Source organism: Dermacentor andersoni, chromosome 1 (genome assembly GCF_023375885.2).
Source record: "Dermacentor andersoni chromosome 1, qqDerAnde1_hic_scaffold, whole genome shotgun sequence".
NCBI lineage: Eukaryota > Metazoa > Arthropoda > Arachnida > Ixodida > Ixodidae > Dermacentor > Dermacentor andersoni.
In genome coordinates this window covers 343,362,876-343,387,790 of record NC_092814.1, presented here as the reverse complement: position 1 = coordinate 343,387,790, position 24,915 = coordinate 343,362,876, and the positions used below count along the sequence as shown (strand labels likewise).

Below are 24,915 nucleotides of genomic sequence, written 5' to 3'. Positions count from 1 at the left end.
GTGTGCAGATATAACTGTAGAAAGGAGAAGAAGAGGCAGTTCCCATACAAGAAAGGGGGGGGGGGAGGAGGCGACGTGAGAAGGCAAGGAAACCCCACTACTACACGACAGCGGTTGCGGGAAAACTGGATAAGCTTAAGTTCAACGTACGGTATAGTACGTTGCCGCTATTTCTGAAAAATAAACGCCATGCAAATATGTCAAGCGGGCAACTTACGCAGGGCGTGAAGAATCAGCCGCATTAATTAAAGCGCACCGCAGGGTCCAGGAGACACTACGGAAGCTGTCGACCGTCAAATCAACACTTCCGTGCCCGCCGCGTTAGCTTTACGTCTATGGTATTGCTAGAGGTCGCGGATTTGATCCCAATCGCAGCAGCCGCATTTCGATAGGGGCGAAATAGAAAACGCATGTGCGCTTATATTTTGGGACACATTAAAGAACATGACGCTGTCAAAATTAATCCGGAGTCCGCCATCACGGCATGCCTCTTAATCTGAGTGTGGTTTTGGCACGTACAGCCCCATAATTCAATTCCAGTTTAATACTTCTGCCACAATGCAATGTGCCATGTGAGGAAATGACAACGTTCAATCCTCTCAGAGGTTATAAAATATGGCGCACAGCAACGCCGCAAGCAAACACCTCTCCCTGTGTGTTCTGTGTACTACGCAGACAAGCGCGCAAGGAAGGTAACGTTTAACATCAACTCACCACTCTCGTGTTAGCCTAAACGTTGAAGAAGTTAAGCTTTAGCCGTCCTCATCACCGCTAATTACCGTCAGTCAAAGCATCCAGCACGGAATGCTTCGCTTACATCGATTCCCACAGCGCGTGAGATCCGCATATACTTTTTGGCACTTCTGTCAATCGCACGCGCGATGAAAACGTGGGAACTAGATTAATTTGAGAAAAAAATAACCTTCATACTATATTTGCGAACACGCACAGGCACGCACGCACGCCAAGGAAACCCTGACTCCTACAATTCCTTTATATCCTTTAGTCAGCCTGCGTGAAGAGGACAACGCTATGACACTTCACAGTAATCTAGAGAAGCGCCAGCCTTGCATGCAGTAGCAGACGATAATGATGATGGCTTATAGGCATTCTTTTTAATAACGGGCGGTTACAAATATTCAGCTAGCCTACTTGAGCAAATCAGGTATGCTATACATGCTTTTCAGTCTAGCCTTTTGCTCATATCTCCCAAATTTTTCTCTATTCCTTAAAACTTATAAAAAGCTTCTGTATCTACCTTTTACCTTTACTAATGCCTGTAACAGATTCAGCCTGATAAATCTCTTTCTGCGTTTTTTTTTTCACGAATACTGAAAGCGCTTTTTTCATCTTTTTTTTTTCTTTCTTTTGCTGATTTCGACTGCTGGATTGCGCTTATTGGGTCCATTTTTACTCCTGACTTTTACTCAAGCAACAGGGGCTAAGCTATGAACACATATGCAATAAATTTTACGCAATTAGTCATCGCTTATTCAGCGCTACACCTTTGTTCCGGAGTTTAACTTGTTAGCCATGCGCAAGAAAAATATTGTGAAATTTGTGAAATATGTCATTGCTTGCGCAGGAAGGAGTGATTCGTTAATAAAGTAGTAAATAAATTGTCATTAGAAATAACTACACTGCGTGTTACTGCTTCAATGCAGTAACATATTTTAAAATATTTTAGTTTTAAGACAAGATAATATTATTTGCTGACCCGGCTTTATAGCAGAGTTGGACATAGGATTCTGCACGGTAAATACCAATATAGAAAACAAACAACAAAATTTGATAAATTATTAAATTAGTGTTGAAGGGGCTGAAGTGATTGTATAATCGAAGTCAGCCATTACTCAAAACATAAGCTTTTGCTGCAAGATTTGTACCTATAATGAGTTTCATGCAAAAAAAAGAACTCAAAACCCGCAGCAAAATGCATTGTTTTTCAGAGCTATGTCTGCGCAAAACAGAAAAAAATGTTTTACGTAAGAGTGCAACTGGAACAACAATATATTTTCATGGTACCTTTTGAATCCGTATTTCTCGAAACTGGTGCTGTCGCAACGGTTATGTTTGGCGTGATGGTTGGTTTCAATTACGTAATTACTAAACGACCTTTGAATTCATTAATAAAAAATAACTGGTGACATATGGTAATGAATAACTCTATTGAAAATTGACGCGGAGATACTGATCCCAGCCACTGTAGTGGTGCTTGGTGAAGAAAAATTACAACTTTACATTGGAATATTCCATTGTTAAAAATCAAAGACATTCGTCGCAAGAACTCGCTGTATATACACTACTTTCCTGTAGTCGAAACAGCGCGCATCGAAAGTGCACGATAACCCAACCCGAGTCTATTTTTTTTTTTACTAACCGTCGTACAACGGAGCTTAAGTCCGAGGCTGAAATCATACGCTGGACCTTTCCGCGATCGCACATTTAGTTTCGTTATAAAGTGAAGAGGAATTCACTTCTATTCCACAGCCGTCTGGTTTTATTCGATGTCGCTGAACAAATACGGCGATTGGTGCAAGAAATTTCTGCCACATTGTCTTCTTCTTGTGTTTGTCATGGTGAGTACTTCGAAATATCTAGTCTTATGTGAATGGAAGCGAATATCGCCACAAACTGCGCGGTGGTGGAGCGCCTGAATGAAGTGAAATGTAGCCGAGATATAAACGCCACACTAACTGCGCGCACTGCAAAGAAAGTCCCAAATCTGGTTAGATGAACAAAGAACTAGAAAAGAGGCTCGCCGTTAATGCGTCACTAATCCTCTTGTCTTACGCACACGCTGACTGTATAGGGTCACGGAAGGATTTGCCACACGATAGGCTAGTCTTCCCTTTTTTCTCCCAGTTGCGTAGCTAATTCTTGTTCCTGAATGGACAATGCGAATTGTACTGCCATGCACCAATGACAGTACTGCGACATAGTACTGTCATTGGTGCATGGAAAAGAGTTAGTAAGACGCAGTATGGTGACATCGACTGTGCCAGCAACCTCTCGAACACGCGAAGACTGTACGAGCACTACAAACAGGCGCGGCATCTATGAAAAAGTGTGGGTTTTCTCAAATAACTGAAGAAACGGCAAACGAAGATGGAATATCCTGCGCAAGAAGATTCGACATGCCTACATACGAAGCGCTCAGGCATGTGTAATTATACCTGTACAGAGTGTCCCAGCTAACTTTAGCCAGAGTTTCATAAATATGCAAATGCCACGTAGCTGGACAGAACGAGGGTAATGTTGTTTGCCGTCGGTTGGAGATACTGAAATTACGTTTTTCGTTCAGCCTAAAGACATAATTAGTCTTAATTAATTAATCGAACATTATAATTATATAAAAAATATCAATGAGAAAATTGGATAGCGACATGAAAATCTCCAGATACAGCTTTCTGTTGCTCAATACGTGGTTACATAAAAGTGTCGCTGTAGCGCGTGATCTGGAACGTTGAGCGGGGCTAGACGGGCCGTCGGCATCCGCAGTTTAACTTTTATTATTTGTCTCGCCCCAAATAGGGTATGTGCAAGCACAACTCATTTCGCAAACAAAAAACTTGTCGTTTTTCTTGGACCCGAAGGTTTTGGCGGACGACAAGACTTGCCACCTGCAACAAGAGCAACCGGCGGAAGAGAGCTCGCCATCTCCGTTCGAGAGGGAGAGGTGAACGAAGAGACCTGTATTTTACTTATTCTTTGCGCAGATAAAAATAATTTGCGAAACGATAAAAACTACGCTGCCCATTAAATGCTCCCAGGGTATTACGAAATTCTGAAATTTCCGCTTCCAGCTTCTAATGTCAAGAACTCTCAAAACGACGTCGTGACGAACCTGTTCGAAAATTTCTATTTTATGAACACTTGCAGTGATGAAAGTGCGAAAGTACTTTCTCAGGCCAATGACTTTTATAAGGTAAAAACGATTTTGCTAGCCACTTTCGGTGTGCGACACCCAATTCTTTTTTAATGGCCCCTGCTGTGTTCACCGATTGGTGAGACATGGCGATCGACTAACTCACCAATTGCGTCACCGCGAAAGTTACGAATATTTAAGCTATTGGTACAGTGCCTGGCGGTGCAGCATCCTAGACCGGTCATCGATATATGGTTGCATATCTGAAATACCGCTAGAGCGTTTGATAAAATTTGCTATAAAATACGTATTGCTCATTTAAGCATCGATAAAAATGTGCTGAAAGGGTTGAATTAGGTATGGTTTCGTAGCTCAGCTTCTTATATTAAATTATTAAAACACTGCGGTGAACTCCAACAATCTTTATTCCGCCTCCTCTTATTCTTCTTTGCTTGTATTAACTATTTGCTTTGCAGATCACTTCTAACGTTATTTCACTGCCAATGAAAATATTGCTTTATTTTGTCTCGCTTCCACTATAACCGGTTCGCGTATCTATGCCTGTTGTAATATTAGTTTTACTCAGTGCCTGATCGGTTATCTTTGCGTGCACTCTATATCTGTAGCAGTTCAATTCCATATCTGCTGCACGAATCAGGCGGTTGTCCTTGGCTGACGACGAGCTGCAGACAGAGTGATGACAACTTCGGACAGCAGGCGTGGCTTAGCCGTCGGTGATTATGGGATAATGGTCACGAAAACGATCCAAAATACGTTGTGAGGCAAACTGCGACGCAGTAGACGCAAGAACTCCATTGGGTCTCCTGCAGTTCGATTTCTTATTTCTTAGCCAAAGGGCTCCCATACAGAAGAGATCCGGCACTAGTTAATACACTAGTTGACTATTGCGAGAGCTTTAGAGGTGAGCGTAAAAGCACTACGGGTCCTTTAAAGTCAGATTGGAGGATCCTGCTCTCCTCAGAGGTGCAGAAACAGAGTATATGCTCACTTCTGTCGTCTAGTGGTCAACAACACAGGAATTGAATAAACTTTGAAAGAATGAAATGCGGAAGTGCGCACGACCCTGTGTTCACTAATTGAGGCGTTCCTGCCGCTTTCTCGCCGACATTGCTGCAGGCTATACCACTCGCGTGTTTTGGCAAAGCCTATTGTTTCATGAACGCGCGCTGTGCAGGCGTAAGCCAGCTCTCAAACCACATTTCGCGAGAGTTTTCTCGTCGCACAATCTCATTCATTTCTTATGGCTAGTAGCCCCGAGTGGTAATTGCCATACTAGGTACGATGGTACTAGGTTCCCATGCGTGGGAACCTAGTACCATCGTACCTAGTACCATCGTGCCAAACGATGAGACAGAAAGATTGAAAGGAACAAGAAAAATAATCTTTTCGAAATACAGCGTCGGGTAGCGGGTGTCAGACTAGCCTGTTGATAGTCCCGTCTCGCACTGAGCGCTTTATTATTGCGCTGCCAGCCACGCTACATTGAAGTGACGCGGCGTACCAGAACGGCGTCGCTGCTTCAGTGGCGTAAAAATGGCCCAGAATGAGCGTGGCAGCTGCGAGCCTATAAATCTCGGGACTCAGTGGCGCGCGCAGACTCACCTGTCGGCAAGGGGCCCTTTGTCAGTGCCTTGGTGCGCTGCGCGCCTGGAAATGCCCGAACGGAGCCTCCATTACGACGCACCAGGCTCGCCAAGAGGTCGACTACCAGCCAGCGCCACAGCAGCAGCAGTGAACGGAGTGGCCATACCGGTCGTCGCAGAGCGATCTTGGCTCCGCCTTCTTCGCTCTGTGGTGCCGCCTTGCCTATCGTCTGCAAGCATACGAAAGAGCACACTGAGCATTCCCTTGACGTTATTTACGTTGCTTACTGCAAGCGCGATACTGTACACTTTTCCACGAAAAATAAAGGGACACTGCATCCCGGAGTGTCTCATTTTTAGCAAGTTCAATATTCTGCAGCAACGAAAAGCACTTATCTTGACAGAGCGAACATCCGGGCTTTCTCTGATGCCTAATTCGACCTACGGCAGAGAAAAATAAGGACAAATACACGAGCAGCGCAGTGTTTGTTTATCGTATACTTGTTCTTCTTTCTCCGTGCTTTGAGGCAAATACGCTGCTTTCGCTCGTACGGCGCAAGATAATTGAATTACAGAAGCGTGTCCGCGCTGCTCTTTTCCTTTGTAGAAGTTGCTCATTTCAACGCTCTTCGAAGCTTAGAAACAATCATTGGGAACACGGTATGAGACTACGCACTTCAGAAAGCGCAATTTGTATCAAGCAACGTCGACCAGGTCAGGAGAAGGGTTACTGATATTCAAGTTCAGTTGAGTAGCTTCATGATGATGATAACCTTTTAGAATTTGCGCTATTGCGGCAAGACAGAAATATGGAAAAACTAGAAAAGAGAAAAACATAATCTGCATGATGTTACGTAGTTCATAGAAATAGTAGGGTCCGCTCACAGAACCGACTGTGACGCGAAAGCTATTGCGCAACCGAGTTGCGGGAAGGGAGGGAAGGCGGAGAGACTGTCCCGCGTGAGCTTCGGGGAGCGCTCTCCAAGGAGAACGTCCGTTCGTTCGCCTCTCTCACTTTTTCGTTCGTTCATACGTTTGTTCATTTTTTCGTTTGTTCATTTGTTCGTTGGTTCGTTCATTGGTTCGTTGGTTGGTTCGTTCGTTCATTCGTTCATTCGTTCGCTCGTTCGTTCGTTCGTTCGTTCGTTCGTTCGTTCGTTCGTTCGTTCGTTCGTTCGTTCGTTCGTTCGTACACTCGCTCGCTCACTTGTTCGTTTGCGCTATTCGGTTTCGTTGGTAATCATCGTCGATGGTTCCTGCACAACTTATTTACATCCACTGAATTAATTTTCCTTTATTTATTATTTCTGCATTTCAATGAAAAAATATCACAGTTTCGCCATAAGGGCGAAGCACTGAATGCGAAAGCAACATGTTAGAATATTACACGAAGTGTGAGACTCGTAGCTGTAGTGGCAGTATGATTTGAAGTATACGTAAGCTGACGAACTAAAAACGAGCTTTTGTGCTAGGGTTCCTCTATTTGAATCGTGCCATCGGACGATTTCGTTTATGTTCCTTAATTAAAGCCAACCTGTTTCTTGGTGACTTTGCCACCACTTTTCCGTATCTGGCATGCTTCCAACCTCTTTCCTGGGCCGATACCGGAGCTAGTACACCGCCGCGTCAATAAAATTACGTCATTTTCAGGTTCGAGCTCTGTTATTGCGTACTTTTAAGTCTGAGAAGATTTAGGATAAAAGGCTTCCACTGTCGGTGTTTTGTTCCATTGCATTTGTTTGTGGGCTGCCATTGTCAACATCCTGAGGAATAACTTTGTCAATAATGTAAGACCTGGTATGCGCAACTCTAGAGATGGAATGGTGTGGCAATATAACCTGCATATACCCCATGTCACATAGCAAGGCATGCTACACGTAACAATATAACAGGCATATACCCAAATACATACGGAACATTACGGCGCCGCCGACGTCAACGGCGCCACCACCGGCAAAAATTCGGTTAAAGTGTCCATATCAATGCTATTGCAATAGAAACAAGCGATTTACTCTGTCTTTTCTTTGGTGTCATTGTCTGTTGGCTTCATATGACTGTGACTAACAAAAATCGGGACCCTCGGTTCTCCTTCTTTACGTTCATTATAAAGGTGTGACACATAAGTTGTTCCATAACCTTAGGGCGTCACGCACGAACTAGGCGAAACGCACCGACCCGCCGTGTTGGCATTGTGGCTAAAGCGTTGCGCTGATAAGCCCAAGTGCGCGGAGTCAAATCCAGGCAAGCGGCGGTTGCATTTCTATGGGGGGAAATGCAAAAAACACCAGTGTACTGTGTGTTGGGTGGACGTTAAAGAACACCAGGTTGTCAGAATTATTACGGAGTACCCCACTACGGCGTGCCTCATAATCATACCGTGGTTTCTGCACGTAAAACCGCAGAATGTAATTTTTTTTTTTAAACTCGCGGTTGTATCCGTATAGGTGCCCACGCAACTAAAGACTAGTATACTTTCATATCATACGCGGCATTACTGCATATGGAAATTATGGAACGTGCAGGTTTCTTTAGACCACCCCACAAGCTTTCCCATGGTAGATCAGTTGAAGCTCGGTATGGCTTATTCGTAGGCTAGTTGCTTCTTGATCGTGGCGAACGTTTAGCAGCATGAGAAAGTGACACACACGGGCGCTGTTTGCAAGGGTCACAGAGAAACGTAGAAGCGCTTGTGGCCACAACCTTGCTTGCTTCTCGTAAACAGAAGCCTCTTACGCGCCACGAAAGCGCTGCTGGTGTTTCTGATGTCCACGGTCCTTTACGAAAATTTGTGAGTAGCTTTATTGTGTCTGTGACTGTATGCGATGCTAAGGTGCTTATGCGATCACTGTGTACGTCATAATTATCATCCAGTGCCTGAAGCGATCAGCCAGGCTAACAGGTCTGGCTTATCATTAAAATATGTATCTCTCTCTCTGATAGAAATCGGTCGCGGTAGGGATATTGCACGGAGACCGCGTGTGCTGCCTTCTCCTTTTGTAATCCGTCCGTCCGCGCTGGTAAACGTTCATCTTGATGCACAACCAACCGTAGTCCACCAACAAGCCATAACGATCTTCAGTTGGTATACCGCGGCAGCTGGTATACCGCTTAGATAGGTACCAACGTACACTACCTGCACTTTCATTTGTCTATTTAGTGGGTTGGCGCACATAAAAATAATCACAGAGAATTGGAATAGAGCTAACTGGCAACTACCACCAGGAAGGGCAGAACGCATGCCGGCCCTAGAAGAGAAAAGGTACGTAAGAAAAGAATAGCGAGTGAAGAACGGAAGAGAATTAAGGGGGAGAGAAAATAATGAAAAATAAAGGGAGGGCGGAGGAGGGGGAAAAACAAGAGAAGGATAAAACCTACATCTGCGTCACACACTCATAAGACGGCACTTCGACAAACGGTCCACAAATTAGCACAACAATTTGAGCAACATGACAGGCAATGATCTGGAGTCTAGATTTGTCACCTGCAAGAATTATAGAATGGCTCTGTGTGCTTGATCACGTATAGACGCACGACGAACGAAAAATATGTTGTCTTCCATTGCAGAACATGATAAACCAAGTGATCGGTAGTCTCTGTAAGGTGCAGACCGCCACGTACCGAATGAGGGACGGTCAAATTTAAAATGACTTCTGTTGCCCCCGCTGGAAGGCACAGGATGCAGGGGTTGCCCACCCCTGCCGGTGCAACCGTTCAGCCACCATGGCGCACCCAACACGAAACTTAAATCCCAAAGCTATAAGGCAGCGAGGTAAACCACGCCCACAAACAAGTGGTGGAAATGATCTTGCGACTGAAACTCGCTTATCAGGGCAAGTGGCAGTAAATAAGCAGGCGAGAATCATCGGGTTGGCAGGTAACGTCTGGACGAATGCAGCACTCCCTTGTCCGAAATGACAGTCGGTCCTCCTCTTCATTGCCGGCGATTCGCAAGTGTATTAAGGATACACCGCGAGATGAGACTGCGCAGACGGAGTTGATAATGCGACGCGCGACAGGGCTGTCATTGTCTGGTTGCTATAGGCGACTAAGCTCTGCACGTGCCCGCTCAAGAGAACAACCTTGAAAACTGTGAATTCCTCCTCTATCTGTTTCGGCATTAGCTTCATGGCCACTAACTCAGCAGTAGTGATCGAGGTTGGTTATGGAAGGCATTTCATCTCGCCTCTCTCATCTTTCGCAGGATACCGCTTATTTTGTTAGACGTGGTGGACTATGAACTTTTTCTTTTTGTTTGGTGTTTAACAGACTAGATTTAATGATTGATTGATGCTTGGCAGTTAACGCTCCATAGCAAGAATGGGACTATGAAGGACGGCCTATTGGAGGGCTCCAGATTTACTTTGACAATCTGGGTATCATTAGCGGGCATTTACATTTATGGGTACACGTCAGTATTCCCGCATTCCACTTACACTTGAATAAGGCCGCCGTAGCAGGAAATGGAACCCGTGATCCTCAACAGCAGAACGTCAAAGCCACAGTAGCCATCACGGTGACTCTCACAGAGTAGAGATTAAACGCCGCATGGTCATCGTTTGAAAATCAACATGCTGTGACAGTAATGTCCACTTACTTTCACGATTCACATAGAGACGTAGGAATCCTTGCGGCCCCAAACCTGGCTCTCGCAAACGGAAACCTCTGGTCGGAATCAGCAACGGTATGCAGATCGCTTCGCGGACGTTGTACTGTATGCTTGGGACAAAGGCTTTCAGTCGGTGCCGCCTTGAGTCTTGACTGGCGTCTGTCAGCTGTGAGCAGCTGCGGCAGCTCGCGAGGCGATGACAGGTGCGAAACGAAGTCACGCCCTTCGTTTAGATATGCGTTGGCCATTTTTTCAGATCCCAGCCCAGTCGTTCGACTGAGCGCACCCGTACACCAACCGAGTCACGCGTATAGAGCTTGTCGAAATATTTGTGCTTTCTCTTTGTTTCTCGTCACTTATCATATTCAAGTACAATGAGAAAACTGCGTATAAGCTGGTGAAGGTAATATTTTGTCATGATATTAAAGTAATTCGTGCGTAAGAAAGCATGCACAATACCTTCGTAAAGGACACTGCTGTATGGTCGATTTTTTCTAGGAACTTGGTATATCGACCGCTATAACGTCAACTCTAGATAACGGGTGGGAAGCTGTTGCATCCCTCAGTGGAGACCTTCGTGTTTTAATTGGCTTCAGCGTAACTCTTTCATCTTGCATCAAAACCGCTTCAATGATGTAAGCTGCGGGACGTTGTCTCACCAAGCAACAGGTCTGTTTTTATTCCAAGTAATATTCTAGGCTCCATGGTTATTTATGTGTGCCGATAGCAACAATGCGTTCAGAGAGATGATTTATTAGTGCAATGCACAGTATTCGGCTGATTAAATGCATAGGGGCAAGCGCACAAACTTATGTTATTAAATGAACTTCAAGTGTACTGTTGAACTAGCAGGAAACATGGCATTTTGAACAAAACCGTCTCGCACTAACGAAACCTAGCCCGTTAGTTTGCATTGTTTCTGTCCTAAAATTAGATGCGAGGTGAGCTTCTAAAGAATTACTGAAATGACAACTCCGCAAAGGGAAAATTAAAGAGATACAAGGAATAACAGTTAATCAGCTATCCGAGTGACACGTGGTGACAAAACACGCGATTGAAACTCAATGTCTTTAACCTCTGGGTGCTTTCACGAAACAGCTACAGCTATAACTGGTGTAATACGGCATACACCGTTTTGGCTTTCATGTTTGGCGAAATGCGGGCTTGTACTTTTTTTTTTTAGTTTACCTTCACGTAAAAATTTTGGTTGTTGTTTTCGGTGAGTATATTCCTTCAGATGAATCTAAATTTAAATTAAATTCTAGGGTTTACGCCACAAACCCAAGACATGATGCTGAGGCACGCCTTAGTGGAGCATTCCAGATTAATTTTAATCACTTGGGTTCTTTAATGTGCACCCAATACACAGCACGTGATCGTTTTTGTATTTCGAGCCGATCGAAACTCGGTCGCCGCAGGCGTTACTTCATCCCACGCCCTCGGGATTAGCAGCGCTCCCCCCCCACAAAAACCACTACGCTACTATTGCACGTCAGCTGAACTTTCACTGGCTTTTTTTCGGAGGATAATTTTTTGCCTGCAGCTTAAGGTTGTGTTCGGTAAATATCTTGCTCAATGATCTTGCGGACATTGACACGTGCTGTGCAACCGTAGATTTTTCTCTACAACACTACAGTAGTACCGAGTATATAAGTAGTAACAAAGTATTAAAAAAGCAGTCCAGCAATGACGCAACACCGTATACGGCGATGTAACTATGAAAGGATTAAAAGTGACGGCATTCATAATTCGAACAGAAATAGCAGGGGACCTAATTCGAAACATTACACGGATACAGATCTGCAACGTATAATGCAGAAAAAAATGACTAGGTGTAGGTACGACTAGTTCTTAAGAGCTATTGTGGAAAAAGAATAGAAGTTTTAGCATTAAAAGGCAAATGTCACCGACACGAGCGCGCTATGTTCTATAATATGCAGGATACGCCGGAGTTAAGTGATGCTCCATTCTTCCGCTAGCTTTCCTTACTTATTTCTGATACATTACTTATTTGTTTATGTATTAGTTTAGTTATTATATATATTATTTATTTAATTTACCTGAAGTGACATTACATAAGGGGTCGGTACAAGGGATGCAATATAATTACAGTAAAAATTGGTGAATACAGGTCAACTCAATACAAGTCAATTAGTGAATACAAGGCACGATAAATGAAATAATAACGATGCGTAGCAGCATACACAACAATCCTATGGGTTAATGTCAATGTGTCTGATTTCGCAGCGATCCCCGTCCTCTCTAGTAAATTTGCTGTATCAGACCATTTTCAGTGAAAATCAATGACGGAAAACAATTCGGCGTACCATTTGCAGTTTCAGTTAGCGAGAACACTGAACCCTAAACATACCAGAATATCCACGGAACGCAGGCAGCATAAGAACTTCTGTTCTTATAGCAGTTGCGAAACTATTTATGGCTACAGGTATGTCCGAAGACAGTGTGGAGCCGGCTTTAGATGAAACTGGCAGATGAAACATTGATGAAGTTTCATGGCGGCCAGCGGCGACGCACTGTGAGAGTAGTCGCCGAAAAAGCAACTAAAGGAAAGCATGCGTAAATGTGAGAGAGCGGCCTGCAAAGCAAGAGCAAGCACAAAAAGAATAAGAGGGCGATGGCTTTCTCGTGTAGTCGTTCGGGTCGCAGCATGGTAATGCGAGGGCAAAGATAAAGGGATACACGCCATTCAAGACAAACAACGCGATAAAATGTTAACGACGATGGCAAGACCACGCTCGATAATGGCAATTAATTAGATCAACCATGCGAGGGAGAGGAGCGAGAAATAGATACGTGCTCACTGCAGCACGGAGACGCAGATAGGTCATTAACAGAACTTGCAGAAAAAAAAATAACTCGCCTTTTCATGGTGGCATCGCGTTTCTAGAACGATACGACAAAAATGGCCAACTCTGACAGGATCCGCCTAACAGCTACCGTTGTGAAAACAGCGGACGCATTTGTTGTTGAAAAAACCTGCCGATAAGTGAACCTGAATCCGAGTATAAAACGGGAGATCATTGTGTCCTCCATAGACAAAAACATTTTGTCGGTCTATAAGGTATACTGACAGAGCGAGAGAGAGAGAGAGAACAACTTTATTGTTTGCCCGGAATGGGGTCAAGGGAAGAAAAAGAGGTGGGCGATCCTCTTCTGTCTTCTCCCCCTTTAGGCGGCAGCGAGGAGCCCTTGAGCCCCGGCGGCGTCTTCAGCCAAGCGGTCGAGTCGGACTTGCCCTTCAGCGTCGGAGCTCAGCAGCTCAGTCTCCCACTGTTCCACAGACCCGATTTCTAAAGAAGAGTGATCTTTCTGATAGACGTGGCTACGTTTGAGGGGCACGACCAAACCATGCGCTGTAGGTCTGCCCTGCCTTTGCAGATTCTGCATTCGGCTGTATACAGTCCTGGTTAACAACGCCTGCAGGCTACAGGGTTAAGGAAGGTGTTGGTCTGGAGCAAACCCCACTTAGTTAAAGTTCTGTGCGCTGCAGGATACTTGGTCCTCGCATGTTTATAATGATCAAGGATGTCCTGATAGGACACCAGTCTGTCCCGCCCCGACCGGCGAAACGAGTGAGCGTCAGCGGTGGAAAGGTCGGCGTCGACTTGGTTGGTTAGACCTCGAGCCGCGTCGTGTGCGTTCTCGTTCCCCGGGAGGCCAGAGTGGGCCGGTGCTCAGATGATTTGGACCCCCCTGGCTCGGTTGCCACGAAAACCGGTCAGCACAGTGTTGAGTGCTGCGGACGCCACATGCCCTCTTGCCAAATTTAGGAAGGACGACTTGGAGTCGCTCACTATATGAATTTGTATTTCGAGGATGCCGTCATTGCCAGGGCAATGACTGCCTCCTCCCCAGCTTCCGGCGACGTCGTGAGGATCGTGCCGGACGCGATTGAACCGCCCTGTCGATTTACTACTGCTATGGCCATGGCGTCGCGATCGTCATAATCAGAGGCGTCCACGTAGACCACGTCCTCGGACCTCTCGAATCTTTTCTGCATTGTCTGTGCTCTTGCCCGTCTCCGTTCCGCGTTGTATACCCGGTGCGTGTTTTTGGGTAGTTGCGGAACGTAGGTGTTTGTACTGATCTGCGCTGAAATGTCCAATTTGGCTACGGATCGGGATTCGCGATTAATGTCCAAGGATTGTAAAATGTGCCGCCCTGTCCGGCTCTTGAATAGCCTGAAAGGTATACTGAAGAACTACGCTAAAACAAGACATACTGCTTTATTGGAACGTGATCAGACAAGTCTAGCTTTCCTGCTACGCCGCTGCTCCAATGCCTCTGCACGTCAAGGTGTCTGTACAAGAGAGAGAGAAACGAAAAGGGAAAGGCGGGGAGATTGACCAAGTACGTGCCCAGTTGGCTACCCTACACTTGGGGAGAGGAAAAGGGGAAGAATAGATAAGAAGGAGAGAGGAGAAAAACATTCAAGAGTCAGTCATTCACAGACTCAGTCGCAGAGGAATGACCACTGTCACAGGCGCTCGTATAATCCAGTAGCATTCAAGAAGTGCAGAATCGTTTTTGCGGCCTTCCGCATCGAAGAATGTGTCGGCCATGGTCCCAGGACCTTTCCTTCCGAGAGCAGTCTATTATCTAATAGGCTGAGTTTAGCTTGCAGAGTACGTCGTTGAGCGTCAGAGAATGGGCAATCACACCGAAGTTGCTCTGGAGTTTCATATTGGAGCACATATTGCACGCCGCACTGTTTGCCATTCCCATTAGGAATGACTAGTAATTTGTAAATGGGACGCCCAACCACACGCAACACAGTAAAGTTGTTTCGCGAAGGGGTCGAGAGAGCGCAAGCGTGAGTTCGTGACACCCCGTGAATTCCATCGTAGAAGTGTGATGTGGCGAGCAAGTGATTGAAGTTGCCGCGCAGCATCCATTCTTGAGAGTGGTATAGGCACCCACTGATGATTTTGATGAGCCGAGCGAGGGGCTTCATTTGCGCTCTCGTTACCCATGATTCCGCAATAGCTCGGCAACCACGTAAATACAATGTTGTATCCTTCCTCGAGTGCGTGGTGATGAGCTAGCCTTATTTAGCACACTAGCTGCTCGTATAACCCATGACACAGGGCAAATTGCAGAGCTTGCAGGGCTTATATCGAATCGTAGAAGATGGCCCAAAGATTTGGTGGCTGCTATACCACGTAATTGAGTGCATTTTGAAGAGCAGCAAGTTCTTCTTCTGTCGACGTGGTGTTGTGAGAGTGCCTAAGTTGCAAAGAGACGGCGTCAGATGGAACAACCACTGCTCCGGAAGAGCTGTTTGAATTGGTGGAACCGTCCGCGTAGATGTGTATGCGGTCAAAATAAGTCTCGTGTAGGAGAAGCAGAGACAACTGCTTCAGGGCTAGCGGTGACAATTCTGCCTTCTTAGCAATCCTAGGAACAGAGAGGAACACGTGAGTTTGCCTGAGACACCACAATACCGATGTTGGGCGTTTTGCAGGCTTGAATCCCGATGGTATCGACTCATGGTGTCTCATCACAATACCACAGAATGTAAATTGTGGTCTTCGCGCGGGCAAACCGGCTAGATGGTGGGATGGTAGCCGCGAAAGATGCCGACTGTGCGCTCTTTGCGTGTCAAAGACAATATGAGTGGTGATCCGATGCTCCTGTGCAATGATAATCGTTGCAGCTGTCGATGAACATCTCGGGAGGCTAAGACATGTGCGAAGTGCTTGGGCTTTTACGCTCTGTAGTGCAAGGAGATTAGTCTTGCATATGTTAGACATGACGGGAAGACTGTATCGAAGGAATACGAGAAAATGTGATGTGTATAGCTGCAACATGGAGCGTACGGATGGTCCCCGTGATTTGCTAGCTATGAATTTAATCATATTTTCAATAGAAATGAGCTTTTTCTTCATGTAGGAGACATGGGTACTCCAGGTGAGGTGATGATTCACAGTAACCAGTGAGTTTTATACGCAATTGACTGGCCCGCGATGGACACCGGGAATAAAGAAATCGGTTTTCGGGTAAATGCCCCTCGTGCACATTTTTTTGTAGATATTGTCAGACCTCGTCGGTGAACGTATGCCGCTGTCAGGGTTGCCTCTTTCTGTATTCTGACGAGCACTTCAGGCCGTGTCACGCAGGACGGCCAGATGCAAACATAATCGGCGTAGAGCCAGACGTTAGCAGTCTGGTAGCGTTTCGGTGGGCCCCACTAAAGCGAACTTGAAAAGAGTCGGGCTCAGCACTCCGCCTTGGGGGACACTACGATTGGAGATATATCTATTTGTCGGGCTACCTTTTCTCAGAACAAACAGTGATCTCCTTGAGAGATAACTAGAGCCCAATTCATCTAAAGACGTGGCCTCCGAGTTCCGCAGCCTCAAGAGTTTCGAGAATGGTTTCGTGGGTTACGTTGTCGTAGGCACCTTTTACGTGTAAGGAGAGTGCTACAGAGTGACGCTTCATAACTTTTCTTTGCTGTACAGAGGCCACAAGATCAATGACGCCGTCACTATAAGACCGTCAACGTCGCAAACCAGCCATATCAACAGTGTAGATGTTATAGCATTCAAGGTACCATTCCACATGTTTCAGCAACATCCTCTCCATGACCTCAAAGATGCAACTCGCAAGTGCAATCGGTCGGTACGGTGTAAGGTCCAGTGGAGACTTTCCAGGCTTCAGTAGAAACACCAGTCGACTACACTTGGAATCGTCTACCGATTGGCGGACTATGCAGTCATGCCAAGATTTAAGAGGAAGATTTAGCTCCGGCCCAACTCCGACGCGGCCTATTCAAATACATGTAAAACGCAAAAACTTTTTTCTGAGATAGCCCCTGGACCAATTTTAATGAAATTTGTTGCATTTCAGAGCGAAAGGTAAATTCTAGTGACTGTTGGAAACGGAATTTCATTTAGGGCTTGCATATTGTTAAAAAGATTTTCAAATATTCGACAGTTTGAAACAAATTAAAGCACGAAGTTTACAAATTCATAGCTGCTTTGCATCAAAAACAGATATCGCGGTTCTGTAAACGGCATCCATTATATCATTCAAAGCGGACAAATTCGATGTGTAATTTTACATCTTACGTGAATTTGTTACCTTGTTTACAAGGGTTCTGCAAAAGCTGTATTTCCGTATTAGTAAATTTTTCTATATTCATGTGTGACATACCAATTTTGTCCGCTTTAGATGTGCTATTAGATGCAATTCACAGAATTGTATTATCGTTTTTCGTTCTTGAGTTACAGAGTTGTAAACCTCGTAAATTCGTTTTTTGAAACTTTTTGACTTTTGACAATTTTTATTAAATTATTAACGACCTAAATCGAAAATTCGATACCAACAGTCACTAGATTTTTAGTTTTTCTTTTAAATGCAACAAACCTCGTCAGATTTGGTGCCATGGTTGCCGAGAAAAACGAATTCCCCTTTTACATGTATTTAGATAGGAGCACCCGAGCTAAAGCTTCCTCTTAAGGCACCAACCTAGGTACCTTAAGGCAGCGTAGATCCCCCCGTCGGAAACGGGTGATGACGACGCCTGCACGTGAGCTCACTGCTGCTTTCCTCCCCTTCCTCTCCCTATCTCTATCACACCTTTCTATTCCCTCTTTCCCGTCCCCCAGAGTAGGGTAGCCAACCAGACGCATTTCCGGTTAACATCCCTGCTTTCTCTCTTTATTTCCTCCTCCATAGTAAAAGTGACTTACATACTTTGATCTCTCGCGACAGGGAGGTCATGTAGTGAGAGGCCAATCAGTAGAACCAGCAACCTTCGCACAAAAATCACCAGCGACTTCAAAATCTCTTCGACTTTGATGTAGAGTGCGCGCTAGGAAGGGGCGACGTTGTTGTGGAGGTGAGCGAAGTCCCTGAAGAGTTCTCCAGTAGGGGATAAGGGATTACTAATACTCAAGAAACGTCCCCTTTTATGTTCGGAAGCTATCTTATCTAACTCTCTCTCGTCTAATAATTTAGAAACGGTTGCGAGGGTCCAAGGAATCGCAAAAGCTCTTCCATCGTTGGTCCTGAAGTTTGTTCATCTGACGCTGAACTTTCTTCTGAATGCGTCGCACTTCCATCTGGTCATAAATGTACTTAGTACGCCTATATCGCCCCTCGGCCCGCCGGCGGATCACACGAAGCCTCTCCAGTTCTTGGTGGAAATCTGATCGTCGTTGTGGTTATGCTACTAACAACCAGTGCTGTAGCCGTAGGCATTACGAACGCCATGGCTGGGGACGAACTCGGTGACTTATAATGCTGCCAGGGCAAGTGGGATTATGCTGTGACGGCGACGTGGTAGGTGTCACCTGCCAGACTCGCAAACTGGTATTGTTGCTCTTGATCTGACGTTCTATATAGGTTTACCGCAGCGATGTGTTTTCAGGAAACGTGTGAGTTATCCAGAGGGTCGGAGAGGGTGAAAGTTAATGCTTTTGCGCCCGGTGTAAGATATACTCTTTAGGTGTGGACCGCGCGCCTTGCGGGAAGGGCTGATAATGTCCCATATTTCGAAGTGGTGCCATGAAATGACTCTATGATCATAGTTATATGTCCCGTGAGCGGCAGCATGCAATACTAATCTAAGGGCAATGTTCTTTTTTCTTTCGTCATTTCGACACTCTATTTTATTGTTGAACTTATTGTATAAAGCGACGTGACTGGTGATCCTTCGTTAAACCTGCGTCGTCAGAAATCGGTTTCGTGTGCAGTCACAAAAACACCTCTATTTTAATAGCTACTAGCAAGAAATACTTTCGGTGCCCCATTCAAACTTATCCCGCGAGTAACCCCACGGACAAAACGGAAATATTCGCTCCGGTCGCGGCCAGTATGAGCGAGTGGACTGTCAGCCAGTTGCCATGGCGACTGGACTATTTATTTCGTTCTGCTTTCCGCTAGGATGCTACGACGCTGCGACCATCGGCAGCGCGTAGAAAACGTTGGTCTGTTGCCGGGCCCAACGCAACCGAGTCCCTTTGATGGCCCTTGTGAATGGGCCTGGTTCGCCAGCCAACCAGAATGACGGTTACGATAGTTCCGCACATTTTAATTTGCAGGCACAAGTTCATCTTAAATATTAGTCCCACGTCTTCCCTTTCAAACTGCAACAATTTGATCGCGCGCCACTTCATTCCGTATCGATCACACATTGCCTCATGCAATCGCTGCCAGTCTAAGTCAAGTGGCACTGCCGGGTTTCCGTAAGTGAAATACGATTTTCCCTTGGCAAGGCTCTGTGCACCGACTTTCCCTTCTGTTTAATGCGTATGAGCTCCATACCTTATTTTTGATCTGGCTTGGTCTCACATGCGCAAAGATTTAGTGACGCCATGTTGCCAACGCGTAGCGTCAATATTGCAGTTCGCGAATTAAAGCATTTTGCGTAAACAAACATACGCTGAAGCATAGTAAATTGCATTGCTATTTATTTAATTATTTACTCATCATCCTAAGATAATGCGCAAATGAATATTCTCTTAAGTGCCAAAGATTTTAAACCAAACTTATTTCCCGACTGGTCCTTTGCAGTTACTCTGCTTAACAAGCGAACTTTTGTACAAGTTACTCTACGTTAAAGATAATAATTCTACTCGCCGCTGTGGCTCAGAAGTGACGGCACTCCATTGCTTAGAATAAAGCCGCTCTTTCAATTTTCGGCAACGGTGACCGCATTCTCGAGGGGGCGGAATTTAGAAACGGTCTCCTAGCGTGATTTGGGGGCATGGTAAAAAATTCTGGGTGATCAAAATTATTGCGGAGCTGTCCACAACTGCGCGTATATTAGCCTCTGTGTCACCTTAGGAAGTGAAACACATTCTTTCCCTTCGTTTTAAGCACCTTTTCTTAAAAGTGAACCTGTATCAACTCACTCAGTTTGCCACTATTATCGAGTTCAACCTCACGCATCAATCAAGTCAGAAGTAGTAATAGTCGCCTAATAATGTAATCATTCGTTCGCACCGGCTATTATTTCCGTCATAAATCAAACACCTTATCAACGTATGAGTCTCAAACCGCCTTGCGGAGTAGCAGGAGATCCGCCTTTATAAGGGGAATTTAACTTTCAGATATGTTTTGGCAGACGCTCTGAATAAGTCACTAATGCACCTATCGGCCGTAGCCCAGCGGGTTATATTTATTGATGAAAAGGAGAATAAGGAACGACAGCTGTCTATTCCATCGACACTCCTGTGAGCTACTGCGAGCCACAACTCAATAACACGCAGGGAGTTAGTAGTCGCTTCCTCGATAGTTTTCCTGCGCACGCCGAATTTCAATATGGTGGTGTATCATTCGATCTTTATTAATGCAAAGCGCATTGACGCCATATTTGTACCTTCGAGGACTTATGGGAAATATTACGAGAGAAAAGCAATCCGTGGCACCTGTCCAGTAGCACGCTGATCGACAGCTTCATGCGAAACTAGGACTGGGTTCTTGAGAGTACAGTCTCGTACGATCCAGACAATAGGTGACTCTTTAACAAAATAGCTGATATTTCGCGCTGCTTTATGCAAGCAAGAAAACCGATTGGACATGTTTCAATTTTGTGTGATTCCCTTCAGCGCCACACAACCGAGCCAAGCAGAGATGTCGAATAAAGACTGTGACTTAGAAGCAGTCGCGAGGAAGCTAAATTTCGTCCAAAGTAATTTTTGAGGATAAAGGAGGACGGACTTTTTGTGCCTCCAGAGAGTTGTAGCAAATAGGGAAGAGGTATCCGAATGTAGGCCTCAACGAGACAAGAAGCGTTAATTAGTCGCAGAGTAGGTAAAGTTAACGGTAAGGACGTAATTTGCGCCCATGTACTCGAAAATAACCGCATTGCATCATAGAGTCCACGATCTCCGCGATGGGCCCCATGACCCCCAGGTAAAAGAAAAGAAAAAAGAAAAAGGTTGTCAACTAAAGCTTACGGCAAAGAAGACAACGACGATATGCATGCGCGTCAAAAAAAAAAAAAAAAAAAAAACAGAGAATGGAAGAAAACTTGACATAAGTAACAGACACAGAGGGTGCGAGAAAAATGTGTAAGGTCTAAAATAGGAACAAAGAAAATAATTCGAATAATATAAAAATCGCATGCAATTAGGGAACATTGCATGATGTTTAATGCCCTCAATTTCAGTTCATATAAATAAATATACCATGTACGTCGACCTTGTCTTCATTCGCGTCGACTTTGGCGGACACGCCTTTCTTTATTTTTGGTCTTATTTTCTGAGCATGAGCTCAAGAAGACCGAAATCTCAGTAAGCGAGTGCTACTGCACTCTGTAGTGCAGCCGCGGTGGCCTAGAGTCGAACCCACGACTTCCCGCTCGGTATGGCGGAATGCGACAACACTGTTTCCACCAATCGCAGGTGTGCTCACTTATTGGAGCATGGCGCCGAAGTGCGCGGAGAAAGCCACTCATCAGCCATGCGGCGGTGGTGGGCAGGTTATGTCACCGGAAGGACAGTATGCGTGTTATTTTTTTATTCTTTTTGGTGCTCCCATCGGATGCTGCGAAACGCGATGGCTATGCGGCTACGCGCAGCGGCACGCACCACTCGCGGAACAAAGGTGAACAAGCGCGGCGAATACGCGTGAATTACGCACAGTACTGCAGCAAAGAATGCGCGCTTTAATAGAATCGAACAGTACGCGAAATTATTTCGCATACCCGTTCATTCCTGGTGCCTAATTAAAGCCCATATACGCGCCGAGATGCCAGCGGGCTGGGTTTTTTTACGACAATGGCTACATTTACACGAACCCGACGCGAGCGAGTCGAGTTAGATGTCGGGCTCCGAAAGCCGAATTGACCGCGTTTACACGTACATTGTACCTGACGGGCAGAGGGTGTTGCTACAGCCCGCGTCGGGGGCCCAGAGATGAGGCAACGCGTCGACTTAATCACTGCTGCCTGCAGCAAAGCGTTGTCCCGGCCCGTCCAAACGCACAGGTGCACTTCAAATGGGTAGCAGGCTGCGTCAATCTTTGCAGTACAGTCGGGCTGGCTGGGCCCGATCGACTAGCGTTTACGTAAGCACGAAAGGCAAATCTTCGCCCGACAAGCGGACGGGACCCGCTTTTTGTCGGGTTCATGTAAGCACTCTGAATGATACATCTGTGGGTTGCCGACAGGCGAAACGGGACACCACTGGAGAGGCTGGCAACAGGACAAATCCAGCTGCGGCCATTTAACATTCGTCGCGTAAAAAAAGGCAGTTCAGTAAGAGGGAAAATATCGCATCATAATCACTTACAAAGGTATCAAACCATAAACGAAAAGGGCACGACATAGCCTGCTTTAATTTGTGCGACAAATAATAATTGAGACTTGCCTCATCATTGATTGGCGCTACACGACAACGGATGGCCTAGTGTCTAACGCATGACGAATATGTTCTTGGTCAGGCATAGTTCCTGAAAAGTCAAACCTCAGAGTCAGAAACACCTAGTAAAGGGAAAAAAATAAGGGCTTACGCGGTGAACTATGCGCGTAGGCCACATCAAGCAGGGCCATGCGTGTCCCAGTTTCGCGCTTCTATCTCCTAATGTGTGCTTGCAAAGTGATCAGGAGCAGTCTGTGTGCACAAGCAGACTATATACAAGCAGCTTGTGCACGTTCTGCAGGCACTTCCTTGAGTTCACTGAGCAGACTTCATATCATTGTCTTCTCCCATGGCTTTACGTAATGATCACAAACGTTCCAGGAAGTCAGTTCCGCCTTGAAAGCTTCAAAGGATACGCATGTATCATATGACGGGGCTGTGATATATGTGTCAGACTAAATGAGCGGGTAATCTAGCATTTGTAGGAGTAGATATGGCGAATTGAAATGGCGAAGGTCACGAAAGCTAGAAATGCACACAGCTCTCATAAATGCATGTCTTCGACTGGTTTCAGTAATGATAATGGGGAAAGTTGGCTTGGGATCATTCTGTGTCTTCGTTAAAGTGCAAGAGGCAAATTGTTCTCGAAAGAAACTAAATGAATTTTCGCGCTAACTCGAGAAAAGGCGATAAAAGTTACAATCCATTGCGGAAATGCAAGAAATAATCGGCTGGCTCAACCGTTCCGCCCAACTACTGAATGCAAAATAAACAAAAAAGAATGTATAAACGAAGTCCGGAAGCACATCTACAGAAAACGCTGAATCGTAGTTCTATTTCACCGCTACGGCGCAGTGCAGTTACCTCGAAAAGTGGGCCCGATTTGTCCCACTACCAATCAAAGGCATGCTATGACGTGTGGGATTTGTGCATATAGTTATAAGGGCTGGTACAGCTGCCCGTCACATGCAATATGAAGACATTTCATTGAAAGCTAGCCGCTGTTGGGCTGGTATTTATGCACGGGCTAATTTGCTTGAACACTAAAGTGTTGAATGAATATCAAATTTCCGTCCCCGCATTTGCATAACCCTGTTGCACCGTGTTAACTTATAGGTGCTGGGGGTGGAGAAGCGGCGCAGTAAGCTGCCCTTGAGCGTGTCCTACTCGGCCAAGGGAATCGACCACCACATATCGCAATCTACGGATGCATATGCTCTCTGAACTACGCATGCACTAAAAATCTAAGCAATCGATAAGAGCGAGTCATTCAGAGAAAAGGGGAGATTGGCCATGAAGCATATCAAGCATGTTGGACATGGCAGCCATCGTACTATTGACGAGGCAGGCCAATCGAAGTCACGGGATGAATATAACGCTCAAAACAAGGAGGGCGGGGGAACAGGGAGGGGGTGCACTTCAACATGCCCGCCAGGAGAGGTGCGTGGGCTCATTAAGTAGCTCTCGACCCGTTCCCGACGCTAATGCGTTGCCGAAAATAAGCACGCGCTGCGTCCTGAAAGCTCCGGGGCTGGAGTTTCGAGCACTCGCGCGGACAGTTTGCTCTCTCCTAGCGACGAGCAAAGCTACCTGAACAAACATGGTGTGGGCGAGTTCAAACAGATGTTTGTTTAATAAAGTGCATGAGGGGTAGGCGTGCATCAGGCAGGAATCAATTAGTTGCTTGCGCACACTTTTCCTTGTATAACCTTCATCTTAATCTCCGAGATATTAGTCAAGTTGCCGTTTCCAGGAAACAGCGTCCCAAGTTTGCTTTGTATGTGAAAATTATTTTGCGCGCCTTAACACAGGCTTGTCGCCCTTCAGGTGGGGATTAGTTTTTTTTGTTTCTTGTTTTTGTGCTCCAGCCATGACTAAGAATTTCGCAGCATATCCAGCCGAGTATAAGCAGTGATGCCGTTTCACTGACACCATTTGTACGTGTGCCTTAAATCAGCATCTTGTGCAGCAATAATCATCGTAGCTCATCGGTGCCGCACCAATTAGTGTGCAAGCGAAGATGCTTCAGCACTGCGCACAGTGATAGTAAGCGAAGCAGAGACGCAGTGCGATGCTTTTTAAGCTCGGCATAGAGAGACGCCATGTTACCGTGATTAACGACCCTTATTTCGAATAGCGTGCCTCATAATCAGAAAGTGGTTTTGGCACGTAAGACCCCATAATTTTTTTTTTTATTTCGGATTTTTGATGGTCTATGGTTAATGCAGGGTGCTGCTATGTATTGACACGCTTTGATTGTTTTACTTTCTGCCAGTGACTCCTCGCGGTAGCCCACCGGCGATCGCGTTGCGCTGCTTAGCTCGAGGCCGCAGGTTTGACCCAGGCCATGGCGGCCGCATTTCGATGAGAACGAAAGGCTCAAAACGCACGTGCACTTAGAATTAGGTGCACTCGAAAGACCCTCAGGTGGTCGTGTGCCTCATATTCGTGTGCGCTTCATATTCAGATCTAGGCTTCGACAAGTGAAACATGTATATCGTT

General features: G+C 45.7%; 1 protein-coding gene across 1 annotated transcript in view; it reads right to left on the bottom strand.

The window, feature by feature from the left end:
* Positions 1-24,915, bottom strand: part of LOC126516541 (whirlin-like) — a 277,363-nt gene that overhangs the window by 195,842 nt on the left and 56,606 nt on the right. The window contains exon 2 of the mRNA XM_055063788.1: positions 5,492-5,702. The gene's annotated coding sequence lies outside the window, so the exon portion shown is untranslated. The remainder of the gene's footprint in view (positions 1-5,491; positions 5,703-24,915) is intronic.